The sequence below is a fragment of the Papaver somniferum genome, chromosome 7, assembly GCF_003573695.1.
Source record: "Papaver somniferum cultivar HN1 chromosome 7, ASM357369v1, whole genome shotgun sequence".
NCBI lineage: Eukaryota > Viridiplantae > Streptophyta > Magnoliopsida > Ranunculales > Papaveraceae > Papaver > Papaver somniferum.
The window spans coordinates 157887362-157897163 of record NC_039364.1 but is presented as its reverse complement, the minus strand read 5'-3'; the positions used below and the strand labels follow the sequence as shown (position 1 = coordinate 157897163).

At 36.1% G+C, this 9802-nt stretch overlaps 1 pseudogene; it reads right to left on the bottom strand.

The window, feature by feature from the left end:
* Nucleotides 1-2485: 2485 nt before the first annotated feature.
* LOC113295429 lies at nucleotides 2486-4104 on the bottom strand (annotated as a pseudogene).
* Between the last annotated feature and the right edge of the window lie 5698 nt (nucleotides 4105-9802).

Below are 9802 nucleotides of genomic sequence, written 5' to 3'. Positions count from 1 at the left end.
TAATCATCCTACTGTTAATTTTGAAGATTCAATCTTTGGAACAAGAAATATGACGACGAAGACACCATTAACAATATATTTATTTTGATATCTTTTGTTACGGTATTGACCCTAAACTCATCATAAGCCCATGGGTAGAACTCAACTCGAAAACCGGTTGACTAGATGAGGGAACCCATTGACTTATAAACTACCAATTAAGCCCCATCTAACCAATGTGGGACTAGGATCCCAACATCCCACCACGCTTCCAGACCCAACGTCCTCGTTGACCCACTCTATCGACACTGACCCGAAGGTAGCCCTTTCTCTTATGGTGACAACTACGCCCATACATAGGTGCTCCAACACTTTAATCTAGCCTATAGGTCACCCCTTCCGTGGAGCGGGCATGGGTCGTGGTGGTTGGCTCTGATACCCAATTGTTAGGGTACCGACCCTAAACTCGTCATAAGCCCATGGGTAGAACTCAACTCGAAAACCGGTTGACTAGATGAGGGAACCCATTGACTTATAAACTACCAATTAATCCCCATCTAACCAATGTGGGAATAGGATTCCAACATCTTTCTATCTAATTCAATCAAAACCCTAGAAGACATAACCTAAAACTCAATTCAATCTTTCTTTTGTTGCTTCAGATTTTGATGATTTGATTGAATCTTTTGGGCTTCCATTGAAACCCAAAGTCGTGAGCAGAGCCAGAGAAGAATTGTGTCTCTGTGCCACAGCTGCTGTTGATGCTTCAAATCTTGTTACCGTCATTAGCCAAGGTTCGATGTGTATTTGTCATGGGTCAGGGTCCCTATTTCAGACTGAGAAGCATGGAAATGGATCTATTGCGATATGGATGGAATTTGGGTGAATTTGTATGTGAAATGATATGAATGAAGGGGGATCTAAGGCTGTGTGGATGAATTAGATTGTTTGCAGTGGATGTTCTTGGCAAGATAGAAGGCTGTTAACATTCAAGACATGGAAGAAATTGAGTCAAGACGAAGAGGCAATAGAGCGTACAACTTTCTTCCTCTCTTCTCTGTCCGTACAGATATGAGAGGCGCTGTTGTGGTTGATTGTGGCAGTAAATGGTGCAGATTGATGAAGATTTGAAGTGCTTGATGGAATTGGAATTATGGGTTTGTGATTGAACTTGAATGTGCATGAATTGGAGAGCTGGAGATGGGGTTTTCTTGATGCACATCAACAACATCAGTTTCTGCTCAAGAGGTGTTCGAGAAAATGCTTGAATGTTTTTGATGTTAAAGATAGAATTTAGGGGTTGGTTGTTGGTTACTGAGAGCTGCAGGAATCAGTTGGTGTTCTTGTAGTTGCTATAGTGCTGCTAATGAAGTCGTTGTTGACAGTGGTTGGATGGATGGTAATGAAGCGGTGATGTTGTTATGACTGCATAACATGTCATGCAGTCGAGAAAATGTCTGCATAAACTACTATGCAGTCAAGAAAATGGATGCATAACACATTATCCGACATCTCTTTTTATTAGGTATGACATCGAAAATTGTTGCATAACTTGTTATGCAGTCAAGAAAATGGATGCATAACTTGATATGCATCCAAAATATGAATGCATAATGCATTATGCATCGAGAAAATGGATGCATAACATGATATGCATCCGTAAATATGGTTGCATAATGCATTATGCATCAATCTTTTCTGTATGCACTAAAATCAACCAAAACAATGGTTACATAACTTGTTATAAATGCATAATTTGTTATGCAGTCGAGAAAATGGTTGCATAATTCGTTATGCGTCTGCAGAATGTGTTATGCATCCTTTTTGTTGGCTGCATAATGGTTATGTTGTCAGTTTTCAAAATTTTGCCTAAAATGATGATCACCTCCGATTTTTTTCGTGAAAAACAAAAATTTGATATTGTTGTTTGTACTCATTGCGTAGCTCTCTTAAAAAGATTTCCAACGATATAAAATTTGTAAAATTCCAAGGCGCGGATTTTTAGATATGTTAAATCCAAGTTGCTTTGCCAATTATACCCCTGATGCATAACCCATCATGCGGATGCATAATCCGTCATGCAAACATTTTTAATAATTTCATATAATTAAGGGTGTCACGGAAATAATTATGGATGTCACGGTACCTAAAATTAATTGTGGGCCTGACAATGAGAATATTATTTTCTTTGGGCCTGCGCCTAAGTTTCCCATAAATCATTCACTTGTGATATCTGAAATTGTAGAGCTGTTGGGTCTTGACTGGAACCCCAGTGGGCTTTGTATCGACAAATTATTTGCTAAGGAAAAAATAGAACCCATTTGAGATTCACGAAGTTTATAAACTGATTTGGCAGAAAAAATATCAGTCGGTGTATAGGTCCAAACTAGCACCTAATTTGTTTACAGCTTACTCATCTGAGTCGTTTGGATCTGAGTGAAATCACCTGACTGATCTGGATCTGACCCAGTAAGATCCGACTCAGAAAATGTGTTTGTTTTGTGAGTCAGACCTGACTCGGCTGACTGAAATTTATGGGACAGAAAATACCCTTGTACACTTTTAAGCCATAAGCATTTACCACTACCAACTTGTTCAATAGACTCTCAACCATATCAGACATCATAAAATAATAAATTCCAAAAGAACATTTCAAGTTAAAAAATCCTAAAAGCATAAAAAAGAACTTGTTATCCTCCAAAAAGTTGTAAATAGGTACTCCATGTTCTTTGGTGCGGAGCACTTCCGATTCCTGCCTGAAATGTCGTAGTGAGAACCATTCATGGCATGGACAGAACAAACCATCAAAATCCCCAGGCATTAGGCAAAGGGATGCAACCAAGATGGGTATAAACACCAACAACAATAAGCCATTCTGGGTTCTTGACTTTAACTGCATTGTCCTTTGGATCACGTAGGGTGCCCTGGTCTGCAGTGTTGGCAAGTTTTATATCATCCTCATGCGCGGCGTTTGATGAAATCTGCTTTCCCACGCCACTTGAAAGTCACAGTAGAGTCAGGCTCAATGCCTGACAGGTCAACTTTGAGAGAGGCCAGGGCCAAGACATCCATGCATACATGCTCAAAACAAACTTGAGGACCAGCAGACGAATCAGGGAAGACGAACCAGGGCCAAGAAATCCTTACTCACAGACATGCTCACCATAAAGTATCCGAAGAGTTACTGGGGTTTCTTCCTCCATCCCAATGTTAGATATTTGTTGGGAAATAAAATCCAAAGCAAACCCTGGCACAATTAAAAAACCCATCAAATGAAACGAAAACTTGGGATAATGCTATAATCTTAATCATTTATATATGTAACTGTATTGATAGTGTATATCTAACGGTAACCACAGGAAAACAAATACGAGACGTGGGTAATTTGAACGGAGATCGTGCGTACAGATTTTATACATTTGCGAATTAACAAAATAAATTATCACTAAGCATATGCCTCCAGTCAAGTACGCACAAATTAGCAGGATGTGTAGAGAAACCATTTTATATATCATATGAAATAAATTATGCATGCAGTCCTCGCTTGTATCATTTTATGAAAAATTGACAAAACAACACCATGAATACCCAGAATTTGAAATGTTTAGTTATAAAGTGTTAGACAAAACAAGTGATTGCAATAGCTCATATCGGGATTCTCAATTATGTTATGGTAATGAGATTCACAGAACATCAAAATTATATGGTTTCAACTATGCTTACTTAACATATACTACATAATTTGTTTAGCTTACATATAACAAGCACAACTGTTTCTCTTCATAATCAAACATTTGTCATTTCACTAAATGGTAGATGGAGCAATAGAGATACATGAGAAGGAAACTGGAAACAATCAGGTGAGAGAGGTGGTCCAATTTCCCCTCATTGTTAAAGCTTGGGTTTATTATGGTTTGGTGGTTTATAATCTGGGAGCATACAATAGAACCTTTCTTAGTTAGCACAAGGAATGTAACCAGTACACACAACAGGAAAGATACATATGTAGCCAGGTCATGGTTTAATCAAAAAAAGGAACAGAGAGAAAGACCAGGGCACAACAACTATGTTTTTTTGTTTTCTTTATAGAAAGAAAAATGGCATTGGAATACCATTTGGAGACATCTTAGGTATACTGACTAGATAACTTAGCAACATTCACATAACATGACACAAAAATCTGATCAAATATACTTCTCTTCTTGGCATTTTCATAAACACCATCTAAAAGCTAAAAAAACATCCATCAAATCCTCAACCAGCAAAGCCAACCATCCAAGAAGAAAAAAATTATCAAGTAGAGTATGAGCATAGGAAACCCCTGGTTCTAAATGAGAACAACATGGGATGAAATTGTTATACCTTCACGAAATTTTAATCTTCTTCTCTCTTACTTATTTCCTTCCCCCTTGAAGCCAATTAAGAACTCAAATTAGAACATAAATAAAAACCCATGTTCCAAATCACACAAAATCCATAAGAAAATGAAAGAAAATACATGGATGAAGAATTAGTAGATTTGCAAATCATACCTGAAGATGATGATTCTTCTAAAAGAACATTAGGTGATTTAAAAGAGATGGAGAGATAAGTTGAAAGTGACGATGAAGATAGAAATTAGTGGATTTGTTGAGAAGAAATCTAGGTTTTGGTTCCTCGTCTCCCATCTCTGCTCTCGACGGAACAAACGAAGGAAATGAATTTTTTTTTTTTTTGATATAAAGCGTTGAGGGAATTTTGGTCGATTCTAGCGAGTCAGGGGTTTGAGCCATCGACTCAGGGGCTAATCCATGCCTGACTCAATAGGACCCGGGTCAGGGGTTATCTCTGACTCAGATGCCGAGTCAGGAGTTATTAATTATTCAAACCAAACAGTCTGACTGCTGACTCGGCGTGAGTCAGGAGTTGACTCAGACCCAGATACCGAGTCAGCTGCAAAAAAATAAAGTGATGATCCTCACTGTAGATCTACAGTATATGTATGGACTTAATTGCTACAACTTCATGCTATGAGGAGGAAGTTCTTAGCATACCGATATTGCAAGACTTGTTGTCTTGGCTTATAAGCTCCTGGATATATTTGGTTGATTAGGAGTACAAATTGGATTAAATTGAGGTAGGTTTGGTATTGAAGGATCTGATACCGGATTGATGCATTTACCCTTTTCAAAACTCCAACAAGCACTCCGGCTCAACAGACCTTGAACCTTGAGTATGCTATTCTAGTTCTGATTGCTTCCTTTGGTTGCATTCCTAAAACTAAGAACTTTCTAGATATTTGGCAGTTTATAATATAATGCATATTGAATTTTTTCCCACTGCGGAGGTAGTGGTTCGAATCCTGTAATTGCTGAAATCCACTCCAATTTAAAGAGTTTGGATGTAGTATAGGGACCACTAGTCTAGGACATCAAAAAATTAAATAATAATATAATGTAGATTGAATCTTTTTCCGTAATGAACCCCCATGCTAGTTTCGCCACCAGGGACTCGTTAACCATTTTCCAATTCTTTAGGCTTCTCTTAAATATAGCCCACACATTTATTAACCATAACCCAAAAAGTTGAAATTAAAATGAAAACCAAACACCTTTTAATTTCAATAATAATTAAACTTAAATTCTTCTTCTTTTACAAAATGAAAATAAACATTAATTTTTATTTTAATCATACTTCATCATATTTCGAATTAGTTAATTGTTCCCTTTATAGTGCTCCCACAATTGTAAACGCTAATTCTTATTTTTCATCCAAAACAAAAAGATCCTAATTCTTCATTCTCTTTAAAAGTGATATTCTTTTTTCTTAATCATGATAATGATAATAATAAAATCAATAAGAGTGTGTATTCTAATATTCCATTCAAAATTTTCCACAACAACATCAATCGAAACGGAATAAACTTGGGGTTTAATTCTTTTACTAGGACCATTTTCCTAAAACTCTATGAACACAATCAATAAAAGAAAAAATTTTAAGATGATTTTTTTTCTCAATCATGATTGCACTAAAATCAATTGAGGGTATTGACTATTCTTCAAAAATATTGATCATGTCAAATATCTTATATAAATTTAATTATAAAAAATAAACAATTTTTTTTTGTTGATTTAGGGTTTAATGATCATCTTATTTTGGGCTATGTATAATTTTGTGGACTATGTGTAATGATTTTAAAGGTCTGTTTGGTTAGATAAAGTCCTTATTTTAAATGGGTTATGGTTAATAAAAGCATGAGCTACATTTAAGAGAAGCCATTTCTTATCCCTAATCGTCCATCGTTCTTTGGGCGACTGAAATATTTCCAGTTGAGAAAATGCACAAAAATGCATGGGTAAGGTAAGTTTCGTATAAAATTTTATATATACTTGTTAACCATCTGTTTGAATCTTCATGTCCCCACCAAAATGCACGTTGAATTCTTTTAATTTCTGCAATAGCAGAAGCTGGAGGCAAGCAAATTCTCACATGATAAATAGGGATTGAAGCCAATGTGGATTTGATTAGTATAGTTCTTCCAGGATGGGTAAGGTAAGTTTCGCATATAACTTCTGGAACAAGAAATCATATGAAGCACACAAATACCTTGACTGGTAAGAACGATTCTAAGTATTTGTCTGTATTCTTCAAAATTACACACCAAGTATGTTAGCAAATTCAACTTTGTGCTCAAATTCATTTTTTAATTGAAATGGGTTAAAGATTTTGTGTAGTTAACTTTCTGTTCAAACCAATTTTCATGCTCCCCCAAAATATCTTTAATGACTTGCACTGATTTGTTAGTGGCACGACCAAAGAAGAATAAGCCGCCGATAAACATTAGATGAATCATAAAAGGAGCTTGATGATTAACTTTAACCCTCAAAACGAGTTACGTTTGCTGCTTTGTTGAGTATCCAGGCGAGTCCTTTTGTATACATGACAAATATGGAGAAAGTTGACACCCCTGATGGAGGCCTCTTCCTCCACGGAAATCTCCTTGCAGTCATATGAATAACGATTAAGAGGTTGTTTCTTATACCCTTTCCCTTTATTACGCTTTGGGTGCGACTTTGTAGAGACTCCTTCAGTAAGATTCTTCAAGGTTTGGTTCATTCTCTGCATGACTACATATCATTTGAAGTTTCATAACAAACTTGTTATTTATCTTGAATCCTCGACATCTTTCTTAAACATGTCCATAACTGCCACAGAGTGAACAATGTTTATATGGATTTTCTCTTTGAGTTTTAGCTCCTTTGCTAGAAGTACCAGAACTTTCACTTTATTTAGAGGTTCCTGCAAGAATGAAGGTATTATTCTTGGTGTAGGACGTGTTTCCATTAAACCTTATATCACTAGTGTTTCTAAAAGACTTTTGACCAAAAAGCATGGACGGGATTTTATCAGAACTTCCAAACAGCCTTTGTATATCATTTTTAAGGTATTAATCTCTTGTTCATTAACAGATAGGGTTTTTGAGTATTTCACATAATTTTTTTCATATTTATGAGATTCCTCTGAAAAATGTATGTCTGCTTTATTTAAATCTTTCTTAAAGCAATTCCTCACTTTCTCTAAAATAAATAAATAAAGAATTAGATCTGATTCTAGGTCAAGACGAGAATCTACAAATGTCTCTGCAACAAAGGCTGAATTATCTGCACAGATTTCAAAGATGTGCTCATCAGGCATATCATCAAGGGATAAATCAAGAACTTTCTTTTCTTGATAATATTTCTTAGTAGGACATTTTTTTCCCATCATCTTTAATTGTCAACCCAGTCAATTATGAATCTTAGATTAGTCATTTGAGATTAAGGCCCTGCATTTCTAAGATTAGAAAATAAGCTAATTTAGGAACTGGAGAGCTTAAGAAGACCAAAATTGTAGTTGCAGGAAATCCTACACTACACCCCTCATATGATTTCATTATTAATCAACTCATTTTTAGGTTTACACTCTTAATTTTATTGATCAATCTTTGAATATTCTTACAAGAAAAGATAAAGAAATCAAGAATGATCTCTACTCTAGACTTTCTCTCTCCTATTTACTTGTTTCTTACTCAAAAAAGATCTCTCCTTCTCTTTACAACTTGAACGACTATTTATAAGGAAATACATAGTGGATGACAGCTAATCTGTCCTTTATTTTCGGGTATGGTCTGCGACATTCTCGCAACCTTACAAATGTTAATTTCACAAGCTCTCTAATTTTCGCAGGACTATCATATCTTTCTCGTGATCTTAGCTGATGTCATTTATTTTATTCTTCCTGAAATTGTTCTGCGACGCTGTTGTATTGTATTGTTGATAATTTCGCTGAAATATTATCGTTGCGAGATTCTGATCCTAATCTTGCCTCTTCTCATATCTTCTCTGCAAAGTAGAGAATGATGTGATAAATGCCGCAGCTGTTCATCTTTTCATATTCTGCATTTATCACACGTATTATTTCTTCCATTTGTTTCTTGACACGTCTTCTGTAACCGCTGCTTTTCAACCGCTCACGTCTTTTCGTCTTAATGGTATTTATTTCTTCGAGTAAAAAAAATCTCCTTTATATACTCTTCTTACTCTTCTTTCCACTTTTCTTTTTACTTTCTCTTCTATTTTTATTTTCTCATCTCTGCAACTCTGTTATTTTTCTGCAAGTTCTGCTGCTGTAAATTTTTTTCTCCTCCAATCCTCTTACTTTTTATTCATTCCCATACTCTATATTCAAATATGGCTCTAAGTGGTCATAGACATGAGAAGAGTTTAAAAGATGTCCAAAAAGATCTTGCTGATAAAGGTTTCACACTCTCCACCATTCCTGGTGAAAATGCCAAATCAATTCTTTCTGTCAAACTTTCCTCTGATCAGTATTGTGATGATCAATCAATCATAATTTCGCAAGGTCAGATTCTCGCAGGTCTCCCTATTCCTCTTTATAACCCAGATATTCCTTTATTTTATGAAATTCTCGCTCACTCGGGATTTTCGCGAGCTATCTTCCAACTGAGTGGGGACTGCATCCGTCTGATGCTAGAGTTCGCTAACCGTGGTGCTGGTAGGATCTCTTACTCCAAAGAACTTAGGGATCCTAAATTCGCAACCTAGAGATAATTGCTGAGAATACAAGTAGCGAGTTTCTTTGAGAACTATGAACTTATCTCCATGAAGAAAGAGAATACTCGCTGGGGTATTCGCTTAAAAAGGAAAGATAACATTGATGAAGCCAAAATTCTCATGCAAGATATTGACTGGCATTCTGGTAAAAACACAACTCCTCGCCAATCCAAAGATGATAAATGGTGTGTTTTTCCTTTAATGCTAAAAGGACCCTACATTGCTGGGTCAAATGTTCTTCCTGCGAATCTCGCTGCTTATCAACCTTGGGTTTTCTCTTGGCCCGAGAAGGAGAAAGAGGTATGTTTCTTCCCATTTAACTCACTTTATATTTCTTTATTGATTTTTATTATTCTGTTCGCTAACTCTTGCGACATTCCGCAGATCCAAAAACTGAAAGATAGTTATAACAGGACTGGGAAAGCTAGTACTCTGTTAGCTCTTCGCTCATACACAGATGAGGTAAGAAATTTTCTCTTATGATTTTAAATTAACTTATGATTTGTACTGTTTCCATGCTTCCATTTCTTATTTCTATCTGTGTGTGAAGATTATTGCTGAAGTAGAAGAATCTGCGATGTTGCGAAGACTGGTGATAAAGGTAAAGGTGCTCTTCGCAGGAAAAATCAACTGGTCCTCCTCCAAAGAAAAGGAAAGTTCGTTCTTCTTCTCCTTCAAATATTCCTCCTCACGAAAATTCCGAAAGTGACAAGGTGATGAGTGACAATGAT